We start from the raw sequence: 27610 nt of genomic DNA, 5'->3' as shown, positions 1-27610 counted from the left end.
TACAGGCGCACACTAGCACAGGCGCATGCACATGCAGGAATGCACACAGACACCCTAGCTACCTGTCAAAACAACAGAAATATTACCCCTTTTATTAGTTGCACTTGAGTACCGACAAACCCTCACAAAATTGCCCTCACAAACCTATCAATCCCAATGTATGGTACTCTAACTCAATGAGCGTATTGAGTTAGAGTAAGGCCAAGGAGAGAAAGAGAGAGAGATGAGTGACATGATCCTACAGCTACACTCCCCTACGTATTTATTTGGACAGTTAAGCTAAAACTTACAAAATGTTTCATATGAGACAACTGTACAAAATGTCACCTTTTATTTTTGAGTATTTTCATACATATCTGTTTTGCCCTTTAGAAATGAAGCACTTTTTGTATCTAGTTCCCCATTTGAAGGTGTCATAAATATTTTGAGAAGTTCACTTAAGGGTGTGAACGTTATTTATAATTAGGGTTACCTGGAGAAAATCGGACCTCTGAAATTAAAATGGATGGCCCTCCTTTCAGCAAATATACAGTACCAGTCAAAAGTTTGGACACACCTACTCATTCCAGGGTTTTACTTTGTATTTTACTATTTTCAACAGTGTATAATAATAGTGAAGACATCAAAACTATGAAATAACACATATGGAATCATCTAGTAACCGAAAAAGTTTTAAACAAATCAAAATATATTTTATATTTGAGATTCTTCATAGCAGCCACCCTTTGCCTTGATGACAGCTTTGCACACTCTTGGCATTCTCTCAACCAGCTTCAAGAAAAACCCTTGAATTTTTTTGAACTTTTGACTGGTACTGTATATTTGAACTAAACTCTCCATGAACGCTTGAAAAAAATTAAATATCAGAAAACATATCTACCGTTTACCCTCTCTTCTTGGACAGACCAGAGCCTTAGATATGCAAATTTGGATGCCCGCTGTGTTAAGGGTTGGATGCGCGCTGTGTTAAGAAGCAGTGCGGCTTGGTTAGGTTGTGTTTCGGAGGACGCATGGCTCTCGACCTTCGCCTATCCTGAGCTCGTACGGGAGTTGTAGCGATGAGACAAGACAGTAACTACTAACAATTGGATACTACGAAATTGGGGAGAAAAAGGGGGTAAAAATCATAAAAGAAAAGAAAATAAATTACAGGCTAAGAGTGGACACAGAGATAGGCCTATGTGCTCATATTATCATATTCTCCAATGCCAAATCACTGTGTCTTGTTTGCAATGAAACTGTTCCTGTTTGCAAATAATTCTATCTGAGAAGTCATAGGAAACTGAGCATGGTACTTTCAAAAGTTAGGCCTACCTTTCCACCCCAGACAGAGTAGGCCTACCTTTCCACCCCAGACAGAATAGGACTACCATTCCACTCCAGACAGAGTAGGCCTACCTTTCCACTCCAGACAGAGTAGGCCTACCTTTCCACCCCAGGCAGAGAAGGCCTACCTTTCCACCCCAGACAGAGTAGGCCTACCTTTCCACTCCAGACAGAGAAGGCCTACCTTTCCACCCCAGACAGAGTAGGCCTACCTTTCCACCCCAGACAGAGTAGGCCTACATTTCCACTCCAGACAGAGTAGGCCTACCTTTCCACTCCAGACAGAATAGGCCTACCAACGCAGAAAACTGTAAGCTTTAACTGCTGGCTACTTTTCTTCCGTGGCTTACCCCAAGGAGAGAAGGTCACAAGTGTTTCCCTAAAAGCTGTCTGCGTTTAATGCGTTTAAACATCTTCTATTGTACAGAAAGTGAATAGCTTAATCAATTGATAGTGACAGAATTAGATTACTTCCCCAACAAAGTCTATTTTTTGTCTACTCTGCTATTAGCTCAGCCTCTGAATGTCAAAAAAACTACACAATGATATCCCCATATGCATCAGAGACACATCTTTCCTAGGTACTTTAAAGCGGGTTTCTAGCATAAAGGATCATGGACCAAAGCACTGTTATACACTGAGTATACAAAACATTAAGGACAGCTGCTCTTTCCGTAGACTGACCAGGTGAATCCAAATGAAAGCTACGATCCCTTATTGATATCACTTGTTAAACTCACTTCAATTAGTGTAGATAATGGGGAGGAGACAGATTAAAAAATGATTTTTAAGGCTTGAGACATGGATTGTGTATGTGTGCCATTCAGAGGGTGACTGGGCAAGACAAAAGATTTAAGTCCTTTGAACGGGGTATGGTAGTAGGTACCAGGTGCACCAGTTTGTGACAAGAACTACAAAGCTGCTGGCTTTTCACACAACAGTTTCCTATGTGTATCAAGAATGGTCCACTGCCCAAAAGACTTCCAGCCAACTTAACACGGCTGTGGGAGGCATTGGTATCAACATGGGCCAGCAACCCTGTATATAATCTGATCCCTTTATTTTCTATAGAATAGCAAGGGGTAGGCCTGTGCTTTTTGCCATTTTCTTTAACAAAAGGTAGGCCTACGGCATTCCTTCATACCCCCTCAATTTGAGCCTTGGTTTTAACTTAACAGCCCCTCACTGACACAGAGATAGATATTTAAAGACTGCATGGTGGGTGGAGGAATTGACCTACAAATCTATGGATATACAGTAGCAGCCAATAGCCTAATTTTGTCTGTCAAACAGGCCTACCTGTATAACTAGGCTCCAACACAAAGCCCTCTTGTTAATAAAGTCTAGTTAAAATGAAGGCGGTTTAAATGAATTATGCCTACGTGAATTTGTCTACTTTCAGTAGCGTGAGCTGTCCATTTCTGATTGATTATGCCACGACTGCTGCTTCAAGTTTCCGCACCACAATGTAAGTTACTTGAATCTGACTTATTGTGAGGTAAATAACTCTGATAAATACATCATGGGCAAGAAACATATTGTTTTTAATAAAATCTATTATAGTAGCAGCAAGCTATCTAAGTGTACCTCGGGTCCTCCTCATGTTCTCGCTTTCCTTCTCAAACTGAACTGGCTATAGGCTAGTCCAGGCACAAGATAGTGCATACATTTTTTTTTAGGGGGGGGGGGCTTTGAATCTCCTCTTGGACTGAATCTCCTCCTACACAGCACAGCCATTGGTTAGGCAGCACACAAAAAAGGTTTTCATCAGCAAGAGCAGAGCAGGCTGGGGCTCAGGGTTGGAATATCCATTAATGCAGTCATTGCGTGCTAGGAATATGGGACAAATACTAAACTTTTGACTACTTTAATACACATATAATTGAATTAGTCAAAATACTTATGACACCTTCAAATGGGGGGGACTAGATACATAAAGTGTACGTAAAACAGATATGTACGAAAATCCCATTAAATAAAAAGTGACATATGATACATTTGATCTCAAATCCAAAACTGAGGCGTATAGAGCCAAATGAAAAGTTTTATCTCCGCTGTCCAAATAAATATGTAAGGGAGTATACATGTCAGAAAGGTTTGCAGTCATGTAAGGGAAAAGTAGGGATATATCTGTGTCAGTTGCTGTCACTCAATGGATGGAGTTATAAAAACATCACCGGTAGAAGTACTGGGAAGGCAGAAAGACAGAACTGACTTGTCATTAGTATGGGTTCCTCGTCATGGCTGTCTCATAGCTCTATAGCTGTAGCACCAGGGGGGAGCAGCACGGGGCAAATTAGTTTGGATTTCATCTTTTAAGAAGCTATTAGTTCCTTTCTCACACCACGGGGCCGGTGTGTGTTCGTGGGTACAATCTTTTGAGTATGAGAGAGAGAGAGAGAGAGAGAGAGAGAGAGAATTCCTTGACAGCTTCTGAAATACTCTAGTTTAGCCTGTTACGACATTAAGAAGCAGAGTGTTACGTTTGTTTTGGAACACTTCACATGTGATTATATTTCACATGAAGTTTCACATCAAATCAAAATCTACCGCAAAAGGCTTGCTTACGAGCCCTTCTCAACGATGCAGAGTTTAAAAATAAAAATAAAATAGTAACATGAGGAATAAATAAAATACACAAGAATGGAGCTATATAGGAGTACCAGTACCAGATCAATGTGCAGAGGTATGAAGTATATGAGGTAGATATGTACATGAAGGCAGGGTAAAGTGACTAGGCATCAGGATAGATAATTAAGAGTAAAATAAAGAACAGAGTGTTAGTGTGTGTGTGACCGAGTGTGTACAGTGCCTTCAGAAATAATTGACATCCTTTTTCCACATTCTGTTGTTACATCCTGAATTTTAAATGTATACACTTTAGATTTTGTGTCACTGACCTACACACAATACCCCATAATGTCAAAGTGGAAAAAATGAAAAGCTGAAATGTCTTGAGCCAATAAGTATTCAACCCCTTTGTTATTGGAAGCCTAAAAAAGTTTGGGAGTAAAAATGTGCTTTAACAAGTCACATAAGTCGCATGGACTCACTCTGTGTGCAATAATAATGTTTAACATGACTACCTCATCTCTGTACCCCACACATACACATATCTGCAAGGTCCCTCAGTCGAGCAGGGAGTTTCAAACACAGATTCAACCATAAAGACCTGTGAGTTCTTCCAATGCCTCGCGAAGAAGGGCACCTATTGGTAGGAAAAAACAACAGACATTGAATATCTCTTTGAGCATGGTGAAGTCATTAATTACCCTACAAACATACAATCACTACTATCAAGGCACAAGGCGAGACCCAAATGCAGACACAGGAGGCAGATGGATGGAGTCTTATAATGTTTATTAATCCAAAGGGGTAGGCAAGAGAATGGCTATGGACAGGCAAAAAGGTCAAAACCAGATCAGAGTCCAGGAGGTACAGAGTGGCAGACAGGTTCGTGGTCAAGGCAGGCAGAATGGTCAGGCAGGTGGATACAGAGTCCAGAAAACAGGCAAGGGTCAAAACCAGGAGGACTAGAAAAAGGAGAATCCAAAAAGCAGGAGATCGGGAAAACCGCTGGTTGACTTGGAAACATATAAGACGAACTGTCACAGAGAGACAGGAAACAGGGATAAATACACTGGGGAAAACAAGCAACACCTGGAGTGGTTGGAGATAATAATGAGGACAGGTGAAACTGATCAGGGTGTGACAACTACAAAGATACAGGCGTCCTTCCTAATTCAATTGCCGGAGAGGAAGGAAACCACTCAAGAATTTCACCATGAGGCCAATGGTGACTTTAAAACAGTTACAAAGTTTAATGGCTGTGATAGGAGAAAACTGAGGATGGATCAACAACATTGTAGTTACTCCACATTACTAACCTAAATGACAGTGAAAAGAAGGAAGCCTGTACATAATAAAATTATTCCCAAACATGCATCCTGTCTGCAATAAGGCACTGAAGTAAAACTACAAAGAATCTGGCAAACAAATGAACTTTATGTCCTGAATACAAAGTGTTATGTTTGTGGCAAATCCAACACAACACATCACTGAGTACCACTCTTCATATTTTTAAGCATGATGGTGGCTGCATTATGTTATGGGTATGCTTGTCATTGGCAAATTACTTGGGAGTGAGATTCTTTTAGGATAAAAATAAACAGAATAGAGCTAAGCACAGGCAAAATCATACAGGACCTGATTCCTGAAACCTGATTCAAGCTGCTTTCCAACAAACACTACGAGACAAATTCCCCTTTCAGCAGGATAATAACCTAAAACACAAGGCCTAATAAACACTGGAGTTGCTTAACAAAACAACATTTGAATGTTCCTCAGTGGCCTAGTTACAGTTATGATTTAAATTGGCTTGAAAATCTATATCTGCTGTTTTCATGAGTAAGTTCATGCTTAAGTTGTTATTCAGCACTGTTAACACTTTGTTCAACACTTTTATAAGCCATAAAATGTGTTTTCCCTACTTCCACTCACGATACATCCAGCTGCAATGAATGAATATAGCACAGTGTTCAGATAAGCCTGCGTTGTTATTACTAGTGGCTTGTGTCTTTTTTAATATTTAGGAATATTTCACTTTCTCTGGTCATAAGAGTAACGACATGAATTGGTGCATGAGGCAGAAATAATGCAGTGTGATTTGAGTTTGCCTGGAAGACTGTCCCCTTTTTCTCAGCGGAGGGAGAGTGGAGGGATGGTGAGTCGGGTGACAGGCAGCCTCACTGCTGCTCCCTCCCTCCCCTCAGACTGACCATCAGATGCAGGCCATCAGTCCAGTAAATAATGCAATGCATTCGGAAAGTATTCATACCACTTGACTTATTCCACATTTTGTTATGTCAGTCTTATTCCAAAATGTTTTTCCCCTGATCAATCTACACACAATACCCCATAATGACATAGCAAAAACACGTTTCAAAAATGAAAAATTTACTCGGTACCTTGTTGTAGCACATTTGGCAGCATTACAGCTTTCTATTTTACTAGGCAAGTCAGTTAAGAACAGGATCTTATTTTGTTTAGGGGCAGAATGACAGATTTGTACCTTGTCGGCTTGAACTTGCAACCTTTCGGTTACTAGCCCAATGCTCTAACCACTAGGCTACCCTGCCACCCCAAAACTTAACTTTATGACACAACAAGCTTGGAACACCTACATTTTGGGGAGTTTGTCCCATTCTTCTCTGCAGATCCTCTCAAGCTCTGTCAGGTTGGACCGGGAGCGTCGCTGCACAGCTATTTTCAGGTCTCTCCAGAGATGTTTCATCGGGTTCAAGTCCGGGCTCTGGCTGGGCCACTCAAGGACATTCAGAGACTTGTCCCGAAGCCACTCCTGCATTGTCTTGGCTGTGTGCTTAGGGTCATTGTCCTGTTGGAAGGTGAACCTTCACCCCAGTATGAGGTCCTGAGCGCATTGGAGCAGGTTTTCATCAAGGATCTCTCTGTACTTTGCTCCGTTCATCTTTCCCTCTATCCTGACTGGTCTCCCAGTCCCTGATGCTGAAAAACATCCCCACAGCATGATGCTGCCACCACCATGATTCACCGTAGGGATGTCGCCAGGTTTCCTCCAGAAGCTTGGCAATTAGGCCATTTAAGAATGATGGAGGCCACTGTGTTCTTGGGGTCCCTTTAATGCTGCAGAAATTGTTTGGGAGCCTTCCCCAATTCTGTGCCTCGACACAATCCTGTCTCTATGTGCAATTCCTTCGACCTCATGGCTTGGTTTTTTTGCTCTGGTGTGTGCCTTTCCAAATCATGTCCAATCAATGTGACAAGTATTTTTATTTTTAATACATTCGCAAACTTCTTAAAATCTGTTTTCGCTTTGGCATTATGGGGTATTGTGTGTAGATTGATGTGGAAAATAAATAATTGAATCAATTTTAGAATAAGGCTGTAACGTAACAAAATGTGGAAAAACAGAAAGGGTCTGAATTATTTCCGAATGCACTGTATACCTACATTTTTAAATTGTATTTCTAAATGGTGTCTGAGAGGAACAACATTGGCAGGCAAAATCAAGCATATCCCTTTATAGCCAAGTGATAATGCATTGGGCCAATAGTCTCCAGTACAAACCTCATTGCTACAGAACTGTTTTTAGTTAGTTAACATTGCATAGGCTTAAGTTTTTTAAAGTCATATAAAAAAAAAATCTGAGCGGTAGATCTCGGCTTGATTTTTGACTTGATCTTGACTCAGAAAATGTTGTTGACCACTGCGATACATGCAAAACAGTGCTTTCAACTTACATGATTGTGTATGTTCATTTATACAGTATTTATTATGTCCTCCCCACCTGGGATTTGGACTCACAATCTCTTGGTTAACAACATTTCAATCTTCCTGCTAAGCCACCTGTCTGTCTCAATAACTGAGGTCACCTTTATTCCTACACTAAAAATACACACGAAAAACAATTATATTTATCATAGAAAAATATGCCCCACCAACATTAGAGTATACAGAAACCCATCAAATTGCTGAAACAAGTAAATTATATCAATGATGAGAGAATAGTCAGATAAACTGCTAACTAAAATAGAAGTGCAAGTGGCAGTCTTTTGCTAAGTGAAGAGATGAATTATAGGTAACGAATGTGTATAGGAATGCTACAGACTTTGCAGCGCAGCAGAAACATCAGCATTTACCCCAATTCTAAGATTGTGAGTTCAAATCTCAGGTGGGATCATGTAGAAAAATCAGTAATAAGTGATCATGTCAAATGTAATTTTGTAAACTATTTTAGCTGAACAGAGTACCACTTACTTTAAACCCCCAAATAGCTGAAATGTTCACATGTAAATAAAAAAAAAGAGACGTGAGGTCAGTTGTTCATGTTTTCACCTCACATGTGAAAAACTTTCAGTTTGAAACCTTGTAGTTTCATGCTATCACATGTTTGAATGTTGTATCCCATGTTGTCACATTTATTTCACACGAGATCATATTACATGTTGCTTTTACATTTTATCACATTAACTTCACATAAGATCACACGTAAAATCAATGTGTTTTTTTCTGTAAGGGAAGAGAGAGAGATTCCTCTCCTTCTCTACTTTTCCAGTACATCGTGTTCTCTTTCTGAAAACAGGAGTTGATCTTTTTCACCTCTCTCTGCTAAATGAATTATTACCTATTTCACAATATGCAAATGACTGTAACTAGTAGTTACTGTTTACTAGTAAGTACAGTAGTTTGTAATATAAAGTTCAGAAAGGGGAAGCAAATCCTCAGCTTTCAACAATATTACACCCACAGTATCTGATCTGCGAAGAGATAATGGGAGATCCCATTCTGGTCTGTATTATTTGAAAAGGCTTTGAGAGGCAAGCCAGTCAAGGGGTTCTGTGTAATCCAGCTTGCTGTGCTGCTTTGCCAGTTTCACTGGTTGTTGTCATTTTAACAGGCTAGGTGATGTCACGTGTTGATAGTGAACAATAGAAATACTGTCTATATGTGGTGGTGGGGACTCTTTTTCTGATGCCTCGCTGGTATTGTGTGTTGTGTAAAGAAAGGAAGCCTCGCATGAACTGACACATACAAACACATACCAGAAGCATGCAAACATGAACACACACACACACTTACTCTAGCACCCTCTCTTCATGGCCTCTCCAGATAATCCCACAGAGATAGAGACATTTCATCAAAAAGGTAGTGAACACCATCAAATCAAATCAAATCAAAGTTTATTTGTCACGTGTTTGTCACAAATACAACAGGTGTAGAACTTACAGTGAAATGCTTACTTACAGGCTCTAACCAATAGTGCAGAAAAGTTATTAGGTGAACAATAGGAAAGTAAAGAAATAAAACAACAGTTAAAAGACAGGCTATATACAGTAGCAAGGCCATAAAAGTAGCGAGGCTACATACAGACACTGGTTAGTCAGGCTGATTGAGGTAGTATGTACATGTAGATATGGTTAAAGTGACTATGCATATATGATGAACAGAGAGTAGCAGTAGCGTCAAAAGAGGGGTTGGCGGGTGGTGGGACACAATGCAGATAGCCCGGTTAGTCAGTGTGCGTAAGCACTGGTTGGTCAGCCCAATTGAGGTAGTATGTACATGAATATATAATTAAAGTGACTATGCATATATGATAAACAGAGAGTAGCAGCAGCGTAAAAGAGGGGTTGGGGGGGAGGTGGGCACACAATGCAAATAGTCCGGGTAGCCATTTGATTACCTGTTCAGGAGTCTTATGGCTTGGGGGTAAAAACTGTTCAGAAGTCTTTTTGTCCTAGACTTGGCACTCTGGTACCGCTTGCCATGCGGTAGTAGAGAGAACAGTCTATGACTGGTGTGGCTGGGGTCTTTGACAATTTTTAGGGCCTTCCTCTGACATATCCTGGTGTAGAGGTCCTGGATGGCTGGCAGCATAGCCCCAGTGATGTACTGGGCCGTACGCACTACCCTCTGTAGTGCCTTGCGGTCAGAGGCTGAGCAATTGCCATACGAGGCAGTGATGCAACCAGGATGCTCTCGATGTTGCAGCTGTAGAACCTTTTGAGGATCTCAGGAACCATGCCAAATCTTTTTAGTTTCCTGAGAGGGAATAGGCTTGTGCCCTCTTCACGACTGTCTTGGTGTGTTTGGACCATGTTAGTTATGGACACCAAGAAACTTCAAGCTCTCAACCAGCTCCATTTCAGCCCTGTCGATGAGAATGGGGGCGTGCTCTGTCCTCCTTTTCCTGTAGTCCACAATCATCTCCTTAGTCTTGGTTACGTTGAGGGAGAGGTTGTTATTCTGGCACCACCCGGCCAGGTCTCTGACCTCCTCCCTATAGGCTGTCTCAGTATTTTCGGGGATCAGGCCTACCACTGTTGTGTTGTCTGCAAACTTAATGATGGTGTTGGAGTCGTGCCTGGCCATGCAGTCGTGGGTGAACAGTGGGACTGAGCAGGCACACCTGGGGAGCTCCAGTTTTGAGGATCAGCGTGGCAGATGTGTTGCTACCTACTCTCACCACCTGGGGGCGGCCCGTCAGGAAGTCCAGGATCCAGTTGCAGAGGGAGGTGTTTAGTCCCAGGATCCTTAGCTTAGTGACGAGCTTTGAGGGTACTATGGTGTTGAACACTGAGCTGTAGTCAATGAATAGCATTCTCACATAAGTGTTCCTTTAGTCCAGGTGGGAAAGGGCAGTGTGGAGTGCAATAGAGATTGCATCATCTATGGATCTGTTTGGGCGGTATGCAAATTGAGTGGGTCTAGGATTTCTGGGATAATGGTGTGATATCAGCCATTACCTGCCTTTCAAAGCACTTCATGGCTACAGACGTGAGTGCAACGGGTCTGTAGTCATTTAGGCAGGTTGCCTTTTTGTTCCTGGGCACAGGGACTATGCTGGTCTGCTTGAAACATGTAGGTATTACAAACTCAATCAGGGACATGTTGAAAGTGTCAGTGAAGACACCTGCCAGTTGGTCAGCACATGCCCAGAGTACACATCCTGGTAATCTGTCTGGCCGCGCAGCCTTGTGTATGTTGACCTGTTTAAAGTTCTTACTTACGTTGGCTACGGCGAGAGTGATCAAACAGTCATCCGGAACAGCTGATGCTCTCATGCATACCTCAGTGTTGCTTGCCTCGAAGCGAGCATACAAGGAATTTAGCTCCTATGGTAGGCTCGAGTCACTGGGCGTCTCGTGGCTGTGCTTCCCTTTGTAGTCTGTAATAGTTTGCAAGCCCTGCCACATAAGATAAGCTTCGGAGCCGGTGTAGTATGATTCAATCTTAGCCCTGTAGTGACGCTTTGCCTGTTTGATGGTTCGTCGCAGGGCATAGCAAGATTTCTTGTAAGATTCCGGGTTAGAGTTCCACGCCAAGAAAGCGGCACCTCTACCCTTTACCTCAGTGCGAACCTTGCCTGTAATCCATGGCTTCTGGTTGGGGTATGTACGTAGAGTCACTGTGGGGGCGACGTCATCGATACACTTATTGATAAAGCCAGTGACTGATGTGGTGAACTCCTCAATATCATCAGAAGAATCCCAGAACATGTTCCAGTCTGTGATAGCAAAATAGACCTGTAGTTTAGCATCTGCTTCATCTGACCACTTTTTTATAGACTGAGTCACTGGTGCTTCCTGCCTAAAGTCTCGCTTTTAAGCAGGAATCAGGAGGATATAGTTGTGGTCGGATTTACCAAATGGAAGGCGAGGGAGAGCTTTGTACGTGTCTTTGTGTGTGGAGTACAGGTGATCTATACATTTTTTCCCTCTGGTTACGCATTTAACATGTTGATAGAAATTTGGTAGAACTGATTTAAGTTTCCCTGCATTAAAGTCTCCTGCCACTAGGAGCGTCGCCTCTGTGTGAGTGGTTTCTTGTTTGCTTATTTCCTTATACAGCTGACTGAGTGCGGTCTTAGTGCCATCATCTGTCTGTGGTGGTAAATAAACAGCCCTGAAAAGTATAGCTGAAAACTCTTTAGCTACATAGTGTGGCCTGCAATTTATCACAATATACTCTACTTCAGGTGAGCAAAATCTAGAGACTTCCTTAGATTTCGTGCACCAGCTGTTGTTTACAAATATGCACAGACCGCCTCCCTCTCGTCTTACCAGAGTGTGCTGTTCTATCTTGCCGGTGCAGAGTATTTCCCACTAGCTGAATATCCATGTCGTCATTCAGCCAGGACTTCGTGAAACATAGGATATTACAGTTTTTGATGTCCCATTGGTAGGATATTTGTCGTCGTACCTCATCAAATGTTTTGTCCAGTGATTGTACGTTGGCGAGTAGTATTGACGGTAACGGCAGCTTTCCCACTCGCCTTCTCTGGGTCCTGACAAGGCATCCGGCTCTTTGTCCTCTGTACCTGCGTCGCTTCCTCTTGCAAATACCGGGGATGTCGGACCCTGTGGGATGTTTGGAGAATGTCCAAACAATTGGTTGAGCGCCTGTAAAACTGCTGCCATTTCTTCCGGTGACATTTAATACATTGAATGGTTCCATTCTGGTTCCATTCTGCTGAGAGAAGGTGCCATCTCTTATCAATACAATACTGTATCCTGTGAGAACTGCAGTCAGTTAATGTTATCTAAAACACCCACCTGAATGGACAAATATATAGGGCTATATATACAGTACCTCACAGCTGATGTCATGTATTTTCCAGGCTGAACAATAGATGGATAGCATATACTGTGGTTGGATGTACATTCATATTAGCAACACATTATGTTCTCTAATACCAAATGTCTTCAGGAGTGATCAGCAATAGGCAACCACATACAGTGGTAGGTTGAAAAATGGTACAACAGTCTACCTTGTGATATTCCCAGATAGTTATGCAAGTAGAACACACAGATTGAACTCAACATTAGTGTATTGGCGGCCATATTTATGTACCATTTTGTGAATGTTCAAAGAATGAACAATCATAGAAACTGGATGGAAGGAAGGACGGACAGAAGGAGGAAACTGAGACTACTAATCTTGTCTCTGCCTTTAGTCCCGCAGGTCACAAAACCACCAGTAGATGGTGCTATCCACTCTGTCTGTAAGTATACCGTATATGGCTCTGCAGTGTTTGTGTGTGTGTGTGAATTCATGTATTTGTGTGCTCACTCATATCTGAACGTGTGTGTGTGTGTGTGTGTGTGTGTGTGTGTGTGTGTGTGTGTGTGTGTGTGTGTGTGTGTGTGTGTGTGTGTGTGTGTGTGTGAGAGAGTGTGTGTGTGAGAGTGAGAGTGTGCGTGTGTATGTGTGAGCACATTTTGCAGTGGGATTTAGAAGTTTTCCTATTTGAGATGTGACATGTGCAGAGCTGTTTACAGTAGTTTGAGGAGGGAGATACACTGAGACTGGCCTTTAAGACAGAGCTGCTCTCACTTCAGAGTATGACTTGTGAGAGGATGTGTGCTTAGAATGGAAGGCTTGACAGTTCCCTGCTCTCTCTCTCTCTCTCTCTCTCTCTCACCCTCTGCTTTCACTCCATATCTATCTCTCTTTCCTTCTCTCTCTCTCTCTCTCTCTCTCTTCCTCATCCTCTGCTTTCACTCCATATCTATCTCTCTTTCCTTCTCTCTCTCTGCTCATCCTCTGCTTTTCACTCCATATCTATCTCTCTCTCTCCCATATGCTCCGTGCCTCCGAGCCTGGCCTCCTAACTCTGCAGTGAATCACTTATTCAACAGCAACATGAATTAACAATTGTTCATTTTCCATCCCACCAACAACCTGATGTCTAATCCAATCTTAGTTCTGACCTGCTTCTGCCTAGATGAGCCTGGTTACATCACGCAAACACACAGGCCCTATGACCTGTGAGAGAATCTCTGTATGCCAAGAGAGGCCAAGTCTCAAGTCAGGAAACACATACAGTAACTGTATAGCTCCTATATTGCAATACATGGAGACTGATGCATAGTCATTCTTACCCCTTTAGAGAACTATGGGGCCTGGAGTTTTTCCAAGTGCTTGAGCAGCGCTTGAGAAAAGGCTTTTAACTCAGGCAGCCCAGTTTGACAGAGAACATGAGTGAGCTGGATGCTGGACTCAAACTGAGAGAGATTCCGTTGGCGGCCGAGGGGTGTGGGCGGTTGAGGTGACGATGGGGTTATCCTAACATCGCTGAACTGAAGACCAGATCAGATCCAAGCAGCTGCCAGCGCCGCTAACCTTTTCCAGGTGAATCTGGGCTTTAACACATCAAACATCAACAGCGGACAGCGCAGACAGCAGAGCAGAGGTACAACATCTCCCCATCACAGAGGTATCTTTGACTGTGCAGCGGAGCTCTGTAATGCTGGACAGAAGAATAGGACAGGTTGTGCTTGTTGGTAATTGGTTTATTGCCCTCCATGGTGACGCGATGATTTTACTGACAAGTGCACACAAGTAGCCATTAAGGGACTATTACTCATCTGGAGAAGTGTAGACTACTTTAACTCCCTCAGTGCCATGATCGTGCCCGGGTGACATGAGAGTAGCCTCAGGAAAGTGTCAAAAAAGAGATGTGTTTGTGTATCTTGCATGTTTCAACTATGTCTCTGTATGCCCTGCCAGGTGTCATTCCTCTTCACCCTTTAGACAGTCAAGAAGATGCTCAGAGGAGGAGGAGAGGAGGCACAAGGGAATCTGTGTTTTAACATGCTGCCATGCATCAAAAGCTGTGTTTACCTTTGTGGAAATTGCCCTGCTTTTAGCCATGAGAGATGGCTGCCTTGAAGTGTGCTGCCTTCAAAGAGCTGTGTCTCTCACCACTCGAACATGCACACGCATACACACACACACATGCATGCACAGAGCAGCGTAAAGAAAGGGCAGCAGTGCCCAGAGCCATATTAGCATGGCAAACTCATCATGACAGCAGTTTTGCTACAGTGCTGTTAGTGATGGAGACAATATGCTCCCTTCTTGGGCTGCTCCTGGGCAAAATCTGCCCTCCAAAGTATGTTATAGCATGGGAGGAGAAAGAAGGGAGGGTGAAAGGATGGAAAGACAAGGATGGGAGGTGGTGGGAGATGGGCAGGGAAGATGGAGGATATGGAGGTGGAGAGTGGAGAAGGAATGGCATGAAAGGAGGGCAGGAGAGGGAAGGGAAGGGTTAAGAGATGGAGGTTTGGGAGGTGGGGATGGGAGAAGGGATTGGATGGGAGGTATGGCGGGGAGATAAGGTGGACAGTGAGTAGTGGTCCTCTGAAGCTAGTTCAGTCAGAGCCTAGCAGCCATAGTGATGTTGGGGAAGTGGAATGTGTGTTGGAATGAATCGGTCCTGGCCACTGACTGGTTGACAGTCAGTCCACACTCACACACACACAGGTTTGAGGGAGAGAGGAGGTGACAGCGCTGGGCTGATTGGAAAAGACAGAGAGACAGCAGCAATCAGCTCCTCCCCTACGGTGAGAGAGTACAAAATCACATCTTATAAACTCAGATGGAGAACACAGCTAGCCTCTGCAGAATACAGTCCTGTGGCTGCCTGGAACACAAAACAGATCTGCTGCACATATTAAAACATATATTTACTGTGTTTACTAATACAGTCACTCACATATTGACTTACACTTAGTGTGCAAAGCATTAGGGACATTGAGTTGAGTTGCAGCCCCTTTTGCCCTCAGAACAGCCTCAATTCGTTGGTGCATGGACTATACAAGGTGTCAAAAGCGTTCCACAGGGATGCTGGCCCATGTTTACTCCAATGCTTCCCACAGTTGTGTCAAGTTGGCTGGATGTCCTTTGGGTGGTGGACCATTCTTGATACACACAGGAAACTGTTGAGCGTGAAAACCCCAGCAGCGTTGCAGTTCTTGACACACTCAAACCAGTGCGCCTGGCACCTACAGTACTACCATACCCCGTTCAAATGCTCTTAAATATGTTGCCTTGCCCATTTACCCTCTGAACAGCACACATACACAAACCAAGTCTCAATCGTCTCAAGGCTTAAAAATCCTTCTTTAACCTGTGTCCTCTCCTTCATCAACACCGATTGAAGTGGATTTAACAAGTGACATCAATAAGGGATCATAGCTTTCACCTGGATTCACCTGGTCAGTCTATATCATGGAAAGAACAGGTGTTTTGTACACTCAGTGTGAGTGAGCTCTAAATGTATTGGGACAGTGACACGTGTTGTTGTTTTGGTTCTGTACTCCAGCACTTTGGATTGGAAATGATACAGTGACTATAAGGGTAGCCCTTGACCAAAAGCGCCCTCTTTGGCCTGATGTTTAGTTTATTAATGAAGATTATTTAAAAAAAGACCAAATTCTAGTGTTTCTATGCCAAACAGTTTTGTTATATTTCAGTCTTCTGTGATGTGTATAAAGTGTATTATTGGGACACAAACTCAAAATGTAATACATTTCAACTCTATATTTTTAGTAAAGGCCAAATCCATGTGTGTGAGGTGCATAGCTTTGTTTCAATGTACATTTGTTTAAGTCTACCAATAATGTTAAAGTGCAGACTGTCAGCTTTCATTTGAGGGTATTTTTATCCATATCAGGTGAACTGTTTAGAAATTACACCACTTTTTCTACATAGTCCCCCCATTTTAGGGGAACAAAAATTCACTTAAATCTGTATTAAAGTCGTCAAAAGTTTAGTATTTGGTCCCATATTCCTAGCACGTAATAATTACGTCAAGATTGTGACTCTACAAACTTGTTGGATGTATTTGCTGTTAGTTTTGGTTGTTTCAGATTATTTTGTGCGCAATAGAAATGAATGGTAAATAATGTATTGTGTCATTTTGGAGTCACTTTTATTGTAATATAAAAATAGAAAATGTTTTGTGGATGCTACCACGATTACATATAGTTCTGAGTGATGCACAATTATCATACCCCCAATACATGCTACCGTCTCATTATTACAATAACAGGGGAGGTTAGCATTTTTTGGGTGGTATGATATTTGTGCGCCTGTAACAAAAACGTGTCACTGTCCCAATTATTTTGGAGCTCACTGTAGTCACTCCTATATTCACTCATATACAGTGCATTCGGAAGGTATTCAGACCCATTTACTTTTTCCACATATTGTTACATTACAGCTTTATTCTAAAATGTATTAAATAGGTTTTGCCCCTCATCAATCTACACACAATATCCCATAATTACAAAGCAAAAACAGGTTTTATGAAATATCACATTTACTTAAGTATCCAGACCCTTTAATCAGCAATTTTTTAAAGCAGCTTTTACAGCGATTACAGCCTTGAGTCTTCTTGGGTATGACGCTAAAAGCTTGGCATACCTGTATTTGGAGAGTATTTCCTATTCTCCTCTGCAGAGCCTCTCATGCTCTGTCAGGTTGGATGGAGAGCGTCACCTCACAGCTATTTTCAGGGCTCTCCAGAGATGTTTGATCGGGTTCAAGCCTGGGATCTGGCTGGGCCACTGAAGGACATTCAGAGACTTGTCCCGAAGCCACTCCTGCGTTGTCTTGGCTGTGTGCTTAGGGTCATTGTTCTGTTGGAAGGTGAACCTTCGCCCCAGCCTGAGGTCCTGAGTGCTTTGGAGCAGGTTTTCATCAAGGATCTCTTTGTACTTCGCTCTGTTCATCTTTGTCTCGATCCTGACTAGTCTCCCAGTCCCTGTCACTGAAAAACATCCCCACAGCATGATGCTGCCACCACCATGCTTCACCGTAGGGATGGTGCCTGTTTTACTCCAGACTTGATGCTTGGCATTCAGGCACAAAGAGTTCAATCATGGTTTCATCAGACCAGAAAATCTTGTTTCTCATGATCTGAGGCCTTTGGGTGCCTTTTGGCAAAGGTAGGTGGAAGGTTCACCCATCTCAACAGAGGAACTATGGAGCTCTGTCTTAGTGACCATCGGGTTCTTGGTCACCTCTCTGACCAAGGCCCTTCTCCCCTGAGAAGGCCACTGTGTTCTTGGGTACCTTCAATGCTGCATACATTTTGTGGTACCCTTCCCCAGATATGTGCCTCGACAAAATCATGTCTCGGAGCTCTACGGACAATTCTTTTGACCTTATGGCTTAGTTTTTGCTCTGACACACACCGTCAACTATGGGACCTTATATAGACAGCTTATATAAACAGGTGTGTGCCTTTTAATCCATTTTAGAATAAGACTGTAACATAACAAAATGTAGAAAGCGTCAAGGAGTCTGAATACTTTCCAAATGCACTGTATGTACACTGATATGTTTACTTATATTCCCTTTCTACTCACATTTTCTCCTGTAACCTCAGACCACTCTCCTGTCATTGATCATCATTCTGACTGTTCCATTGTCAGAGTAACTTACACACTGCTTGTCATCCTCTCACTTATCCTAGGCATTCTATCATCTTCTCATCTTCTCTTCATCTCATCACTCCATCCTATAATTATTCTCCTATAGAAAAAAAGTTTGAGGAAAATTACATGTTTTCACAGATGGGAGGAGAGGAGAGAGAGAGAGTTCCAACCTGTTAAACTGTCTAATCAATTTCAGCAATCAGTAGGACATCATTATTTATATACAGTCTAAATACAGCAATGGAGCAGCATGAAGATAACTTTTTCCCTCATCACCGTAGCAACGCGCTAGGAGACAGGTGTTTTTGCTGGCAGAGAACAGGGAAGAATAAGTCCTGTGATGAAATGCAGCCTGAATATTACCAATATCTCCACTCAACTTCTTTCACTGCACTCTCTCGACATCACTGGAAACAAATACTACAACTTGACAACGTTTATAGTTTTAATTTATGTCAGGATAGCAGGTGCTTGGTTGTAGCAGCAGATAACAGGGATACTGAGATTGAGTACCAGTCTTATTTAGCTAAGGTTTGCTCCTTGCCACTTCTTGTTATTGCTAAAGAAACTGCCCTTTCGGTCTCAATATGTGCCGGATATACAGCGGAGTTGCTTATTGGCTGTTGGAAATAATATTAACATTTTCCATGACAACATGTTGCACCTCGAAAATATAATTACATTGAATTAAACATTCATGTTTTGTGGTTGAAATTGCAGTATGTATTTAGTTTCAGAATTTAGACTGAGCTAGCAACATTTGACATACTGGTTCATCTGGACAAACAAAGAAAAATGTTGCTTAGCAACCAGATACCAATATTTGCATAATCGTTGTGATTGGAGGATAGCTGTGAGGGTGATCGAATCAGAATCAAATCGTTTGTTCTCCTTACACTTTTCAATTCATATTTGAAGATGGCAGAAAGGCCAGTCTCTTTGGCACATGCCATGGAGTACAGGGAATGGATTAACTAAAGAGACTGGTACCCAGGCTAATGGATAACTTCTTGCCAGTCCAAACTAGGTTGCCTCACACACACGCATGAATGCATATACACACGCATCCACCCACACACACACACACCCCCCCATCCCTCATTCTGTCTCTTCTTATTTCAATCCCATAGCTGTGTCCCGAGCCTCAGGGCTGTAGCTAAGGCTATCTGTACCTTTCAGTGGCACTCTACCCATTCAATTCATTTACGTCAGAGAGGATGTTTCACCCCGACTGACCCATCGCCACAGAGACCGATGCCCGACCGGTTCCATGGCAGCACTCAATGAGCTTACTGCCGAGGATCCAGGGTCTGTTAGGGGTCCATTATTTACCCAGTGACATCATCATTAGGGGACGACAGAGAGTGACAGGTACTTACCTCTCAGGGCTTGTGGTGAAGCAGAGTACCCCTGTAAACACAGCTCTGAGATCAGACAAACCTTCCCCAATGTTACGCTATAGCCATTAGAAAATGAAATGCAAAACTGACCTAAGATCAGTGTTAAAGGGTAATGTTATCACATCCAAATATATTGGACATTGAAAGCCTGGTTAGAAGCCAACATGTTGAGTTAATAGTGCCTGAGTCAATCTCTCACAAATCTTCAGTTTGCTCATTGAAAGACTGTCATACTCAACCTCAGGATTAAATGGGTTCTTTATAAACAAACTATTTCTGAAGTACCACAGTTTGAGCTCGTTAAATACATGTATTTACTGCCAATGTACCCAAGGTTAAGTACCAGGGTGAGCATTGATTTGAGACCAAATTCACCCCTCTTGGGTTATAATCCCTCCGCACACAGAAGCCTGCACACACACACACTTACTCAGTCACACACACAAAGATGCGCACACGCAAATATGCACACATGCAAACACACACCCAGCGCAGTTATGAAGTAGTTATAAAGTGCTGCTGAGGGGGTCAGTCCGTCCGTCCTTCCCAATATCCCGTTTGTTTACACTGTAAACTTTACAACCATCGACATAAAAAAAAACAATACAGCTCATAAAAGTACCAGACACACAGATGGACAGACAATTATAAAATAAAGTTTTGGACGCCTGACGACTGAAATCTAGGACTTCAAAGGGCTTTAGTATTTTTTAATGAAGTCTTTCTCTGAAGGGAACAAAGCAGCCAGCCTCTTTATTAGAGCACAGTCACTAAGGCCCCCTTGTGGGCCCACATAACAAAGTGTGTCATTAAAAATTAACTCTGGGTGGAAGAGACTCATCCACAGAGGAGAGGAGGAGAGGGGGAGCCGCAGCCAAGAGTGGCCAGGGCCGGGTTTGGAAGTGGGCTGGGGAGTGAGTGGAGCGTGGAAAGATCTCGGAGCGCCAGCCTCTTATCATGACCGGGCCAGGCTCAGTCTCACAAGCCCCTAGCTGACCCCAATGACCTTGGAATCAGCCAACCGAGGAGGCTCAGTTTGTCCAGACCTTAGGAAGGAATGTAGAATATGCTCTTTGCTGCTTCTAATTCTAATATCTACCAGCAGATACAAGTGTTACAGAGACACAAGACACCCTTCATTGAGCATCCATCTATTCTTCCAAGACTGCCATGAGTAGGGTCACATCCCCATATTCAGGTCACGTGGTCAGGAAAAGCTCTGGTCCAGGGTGCTTCAGTGTTTTGGTGATGGCAACATTGTACTTCCTTTAAACATCCACTAGGAGGCAGACTCATCTGTAAACTCTGGCTGCTCTACAGACATCAGTCTGGCTTCCATCCGTCTCCTCTCCCACTCATCAAAGTCAGTCACAGCCTCTCACTCTGTCACTCCAGACACACTGTGTATGTCATAGGAGGTCAAAAAATAAGAAAAAGTGGCGTTCCATTCCATTCGGGAAGCCGTGGAGGGGTAAAGATGATGGTTTTCCACTCTCTCTCTCTTTCCCCCGCTATTCACCGTGTCACATCGCTCTTCGGCACAATGAGCATTGGGGAGGAGGGGTTAGAAGAGCACCCATCACCCTAATAGCTCCTCGTAGTGATGAGGTAATAAAGAGATGCTGGTTTTCCTCTGAAATGGGCCTGGCTGGCACAGCAAGACCATCTGGCAATGCTGTACTGCACACTCAGACTTTGGGTAGAATGGAGAAGTATTGGGATCTGATTCATAAGATCTTATGGACAAGTATGGGGTTCTGATTCATAGAACAAGTAAGATATTGGGTTTTGTCTCATAACCCTGGGTAGTATCTGTGTCCTGTGATGGGGTTACAGGCCCTGATTCATTGTAGGCTCCTGACTGCACAATGAATTTCCTTACTGGGGTTATAAGGCCATTGATCGATTGGTTAATTGACTGATTGATACGATCCCATAAAAAAGCAGTGGACCCTGATTCATAAGGCCTTGTGAAAAACACAGCCTCACCAGCTAGGCGAATTCTTCGGCCCCCAACCCAGCATCAATCACGTAGTATTTCAGCCCAAAACACTATCTCCATGACTGCTCACAGTCGCACCGCTGAGGGCAGTTTTCATGGACGATTACATGCCTATTCATTAGATCATATTACATTTGAATTGGATTTTTTCTTTCCCTTTCTTAAATGCCATCTGAGTTATTTGGCTGAGATGTAGATTTAGTATCCCAAAAGGGGATGTATGCACTCTAACATGATTTGATTTCTAAACATGCTGATCGGCTAACTGATCTAAAGCTGATTGGCTATATTAATCGCTCCTGGGATTTGATTTGACCTCAAAGTCAAGCAGAGGTGAAAGGTCATCTCATCTCTTTGACCCTAATGAATCCAATGTGTTTCACAGATGGTTCTCTGCAGAGAGATTATTGGGATATTGTATGTAAAATGACTACACTGCGTTGACTCTCGCCACATGATTGACATAATATTTATTCTGCATACCGGTGCCCATCTATTAACAAAGTGTACCCTTTACAAAAAAGTGTCTTTGTGCTCTTCTTAGACCCTAAGTGAGGAATTATCTAAGAATAAATCAATTTGAATGAATCCTGTGGATTTTCAGAACCATTGTCACTGATACCTCTCATCACTGGGCACGGGCACAGTTATTATCTACTGAAACCTAAGCCCTGTCCGCCCTCCACTTCTGATGACAGGGTGTGTGTTTGTGTGTGTATGCGTGCGTGTGTGTGCGACTGTGGGTATGTGTGCACACTTGTCTCTGTGTGTATGTCTGTGGGAGTGTGTATGTGTGTTTGTGTGTGTGTGTCATTATATGCGGAAGGCGTATGGCTCTTTGGTCCTTAGCACAGAGAGACCGCGTCGGGTGTCATAAATACGGGGGTGGACGGGAGAGAAAGAGGCAATTTGGATCCTCATTAAATTTTCAAAAGTCCTGATGGTCTTCTGAAAATTGAACCAACTGTTCCAAAGCAACCTTAATTTAATGCTACAGTAAGTGCAAATTAGTTTCACAAAAATTATTTTTAATCACACTCGGCCTAGTTAATTTGCTGTGTGGTAATTTTCTCCTTGCTTCCCCTTAACCCTCGCTCTTGCACATCAGGCATGGTGACTTTGACTCTGATCTGTGTCAACCCTAGCACTGCTACTAATTCAAACTATTTCTCCCTTGTTATCAATGCTTTCTTTTGTCCACCTCTTGTCCCCTCTTCCCACTATCAGCGTAGATCGTTCCTGTATGCCAGTGGAGGCTGCTGAGGGGAGGAAGGTTCATGATAATGGCTGGAACTGAGCAAATGGAGCAACATCAAACACATGGAAACCATGTTTGATACCATTCCACTGATTGTGAGAGATTGACTTTTCCTCATTTAAGGTGCCACCAACCTCATATGCTGTATGTCTGGACAACAACTATCGTTCTTGTCTAACCAAGTTAATTATCCTTGGTAAATAGTCACATGGCAACAATGTTCTGAAATAGAATCTCGGGTTGTTCCTATTGCTCATTGGAGTGTTTAGAACATTCTTTGCAGATGTAGAAGAATGAAAGACAAAAAGCAAAAAACGACATAGAAAGATACTTGACAAGACCAGATCATGTTAAGTTACGTACTCTATGCAGGCGGTGGATAAGAGTTGTACTTCTGGGGGTTGCTGAAGGAGAGGTGAAGTGGCTTGGTGTTTTTTCCATGTGTTGTGCGCTCATATATCCACAGACAAAACATGCACAGAGCCACACATCAGTGATTCTCTGAGCTCGTTCAAGGCAATGCAATTTCACTGTAGGAGGATGGAAGAGTGTCAGCCACGTTTTCATCAAGGTAAGTCCCAAAGGAGGCATACTTGTGTTGGGTGGCCTTGGTGTAGCAAAAACATATTTTGGTTTCCAATACATAGAGTTTCTGTCCCTGAGATGTATTAAACACTGTCCTGTCACTAGTCACTGAAGTGGTTGTTTAGAAGAAACCATCTTTGTCAGTGGATCGAATGGTCATTCAATCTGTACTTCCCCAATGCATCAGATGGGTTCTGAGAAAAACAAAGAAATATTACTATTAAGAATACTAAAGCTACGAATACTTACTGATAATATATCTTTTTTAAGTATTTAATCAGTACAAAGGTTCATTTTAAACTAAATGTTGAATAATCTCAATGTTTTTCTTTCTCAGTATTTACAGCTGAACAATGCATTGGTAAGTGTTGTTTATAGGCTAAAGAGTAAGAAGCCTATATTATGAATGTACTGTCACACACCCTAATCCATCCATTAGCCATCGATTTCTCCCAGTTGGCATTCGGTCTAATTGAAGATCATCAGCGATGGTAACACTAGTTATTATGGTACATAAAAAACAAACATAATCTGTTCTCCTTCAAGTGGTCAATATGGTAAAAGGGTCTGTTTTTAGACATGGACAGAAGCACAAAAACCCTGCACAGACAACGACCATGATTAGAGAATATACATCAAACACTGTGCTGTCTATTTTAGGCACATGAAGGTGCCCCGCGGGCTATTTCAGGTCAACTTCATTATTACCTTTGTGATTGCCATGACGATTATCTACCAAGTTGCACTATTTCTATTGTCCTCCCCAGAAGCCATTAAAGAGAAGCTGATGGAGAGAGGGAGTGGAGAAGAGGAGGCGGGCTGGTCTAATAACACACTACCTGGGTGAAGATTGCATTTAATCGTAGGCAGACGTGGCGGTACGACAGAGGACTATTGGAAACGCTAATTGGCTTTTAGTGTTGGGCTGAACAGGGGAGCGCTTTTGTGCCTTGCTCATCGGGGCTGAACGTTTTTCCATCGTTCACAGATGGAAATAAAGTAGATTTTAAGGGATGTGTTTCCCTTACTAGCGGCATCCTTTTTTATTGAACACAGGCCTCCTAACATTGCCAGAGGGCTTCAGATTGCTACGGCATGCTGTCTTGCTGCAACAAGTCTGCAGCTTCATATGTACAGTATATTAGGCTAAGTTGTGAGTTCATTGACTGGAAGCTTTATGTGAACGACAGACTCATAAACCGCAGGGTGTATGTTATGAGAGAATAGCCGTGTGAGAAGACATGAGCCACTGGAAGTGTGTGTTTATTATTTGATAATGTTCATGTACACATTTATGTACATAATGGCTTACTACTGCAATGCACGTTTGATTGATTTAGTTTGTTTGAGTCCGTGGTCTTTATTGCATGGTCAACTGAAGACAGTCTTTCTGTCCCATTGGCGAGGAGTTCACAGAAGGCAACTCAAAACAAGATAAATATTTGGGGAAAACCACCAAATTCCAAAAGTGTCTCTTCTCCGAGATGGCACATTTCCTTCAAGAAGCTGCGCAGGAGGCTCGGGTCTGACTTGACTTGGAGAGACTACGGAGAGGAGGAGGAGAAGAAGAGGAGAGGCTCCATCTGTCCATGGCTCTGGGGGTTCACAGACCGTTACAAGTTCATCAGGAGGAAGAAGGAGTCTTGGGCAGGACTCGTCCAACACAGCCCTCTCTCTGCCATCTCACTGGCTCTGTTTGCCAACAATGGGATGGACAACAAGAGCACATATGGCTCCCAAAAATCCCCACATACGGCTCAGAAGGTTTTAAAGCCAACTACGTTTTACTGTAATAGGTAAAAGAAAGTTGTAAAAAAAGATCCTATCATATCAAAGTATGTACTGTCCATATGGGGTCCTGTGGGGACAGTGTGTGTGCGTGTATGCTTGTGTGTTTATGTGTGTTTGTATTGTGCTTATGTGTAGAGGGGGATCAGGGGGGTCAGCTTTGTCCCTCATCCTGGCAGACAGTTACCATCTGGACGAGGGGGTTTGAGTCAGACACTCCGTCGAGTGCTGTGACCCTTATCCCCACGCCACCCCAGATGCCCCCTGCCCCCTCTCTGGGGTCCCCCTTCACACAGGAAGATCAACAGCCGCTAAACACAACAACAAACCAGTGAAAGTGTCAGAATACACCAGAAACGACATCTGTCAGGACAGTTATTGGACAGAAAACAAAAACTAGGTGGCCAAAAACCACCGACACCCATCAACATCATTAATTTGGGGCCTTATTATCAACGAGGGGAAGGGAGACTAAGATGCATTTTGTTATTGGGCAGCAAGTCAGGTTTCCTCACACATCATTGGCTTTGGAGTGTGAGGGACTATGGCAACATTAGAGGTGACGGGGCGAGGTACTAGGTCATTGTTGGGTGCTGTAGAGCCTCTCACTAGTTTGCCATTTTTCTCTCTCAGTTGTTTTGGGTGACAGATGGAGGGGGGGGGGGGGGGGGGGGTTATGACTGTAAATCAACCAGATTAGATGCAGTGATTTCCCCCTCAGGCTCCGAACAGGACTGCCATGCACGCAGAGATGGGCAGTATTTCTGTTACATGTATTTGAAATATGTATTTTGTAATTTGTATTACACTAGGCTGAACAACACTCCAATGTATTGTGTAACAAGAAACTTGAGAGCTTTAATATGTATTTTGAAAATACAAAATACTTTTCTATACCATTTGTCTAGTGTTTCACAAATGTGGCCCCCTTTCACCCTGCATTGGTATCAGAAATCTGATGGCACTATGGTGTGATAAGAGCAGTGGCGACCCGTCATTCAGGGCAGGTGAGGCAGAGCCCCACATTTTTAGCAAACAAAAAATGGGCTTGCCTGTTTTTCATGGTTTTTTGGCATTAATACGTGTCACATATCTGTTTGCAAACAATGTAAAAAAAAACATAGATCATTGAGTTAATAAAGCCGCATACAAACATCTTCTTTGTTTCTTGAGTAAGGCAGCTCCAAAATGCAGGTGTTTCAGTCTAGTTCAGTGCTTTCTGTGGTGGTGGTGGGGCAAGCCAGCAGAAAATATGGAGGATTGCGCCATGATTGGCTCAGTGTTCTGTCACACATGGGACTACGTCACCACCAAGTCAAAGGGTAGAGCTTGAAAATTCTAGCCCCTTGGGTGCTGCCATCGAGTTACATTAGAAGTGCCCATCCAAGAAGGCTCAAGGTCATTGGCCACAGATAAAATTATGTCAAATCCCGTTATATCTAAAGTAGCTTTGATTGGACTGATGTCAACATCATACTTTCAAAATCTTAGCCAGCTGTCATCATCATGAATAAAGTCGACAATCTACGGGCAAATCATTTTTAATCCTTGTCATATGAAGAGAAAAATGAAGATAAATTATAGATAAAACATATCGGTGCTCATCGGCTATTGGACATAAACATTACACAACAAGTTGCAAATCGGAAATTCAACAATTAGTGGTTTGGAAGGAATCAGTGACAGTGGCTAACTGCAAGCATTGGAAAGCAATGACTAGCCTGCTATTCAGTGGAGTGGCTGTGTGGTCCCAAATCTTGGATTAGGGGTCTCTTAAAATGATAAATATTCAACATTGACCATGCTGTCAATGAAGCATGACTTGTGCCTCATTCAAAACAACTGTTAACTCGGAACTGCGAAAACTTGACTTCAGCGAGTTCAAGACAACTGGGAAGTCGGGATTAAAAGACTGGGAAAATACTTTTTGAATGGTCATTCAACTCAGAGTTGTAAATCTGGCCTCTTTCTAGAGCTATGAACTGACATCATCATGATTCAACCTTGTTTTTTTCAGAGTTCCCAATTGTTTTGAAAACACCATAAATCCAGAGAATGACAGACTTTGATGACAAAATTTGCCCAAAAAGGTTTGCCCACAAAGGACCGCCGCCGCACCACCACCAAAGGACCGCCGAAACCACCACCTCAAACGAGCACAACAAGGTGAGTCCAAAAATGTATTGTATTCTGCTGCATAAATTATGTAATATGCCAGGGATATATGTGTCCTGTAGCTAAGAAAGTAATGCTAAGTGTATGCCCCCTTTAGGTTGCAAGTTCAAACCCCCGAGCTGACAAGGTACAAATCTGTCGTTCTGCCCCTGAACAGGCAGCTAACCCACTGTTCCTAGGCCGTCATTGAAAATAAGAATTTGTTCTTAACTGACTTGCCTAGTTAAATAAAGGTAAAATAAATGTACAGAGACAGAATTCAGAACATGGGCTGTTCTTACAGTGTTGGACTAGTAACCTGTACCAA

This window comes from Oncorhynchus mykiss, chromosome 22 (genome assembly GCF_057628025.1).
Source record: "Oncorhynchus mykiss isolate SJ-2025 chromosome 22, ASM5762802v1, whole genome shotgun sequence".
In the NCBI taxonomy this organism is placed as follows: Eukaryota; Metazoa; Chordata; class Actinopteri; order Salmoniformes; family Salmonidae; genus Oncorhynchus; species Oncorhynchus mykiss.
Note: the sequence above shows the minus strand (reverse complement) of the source record.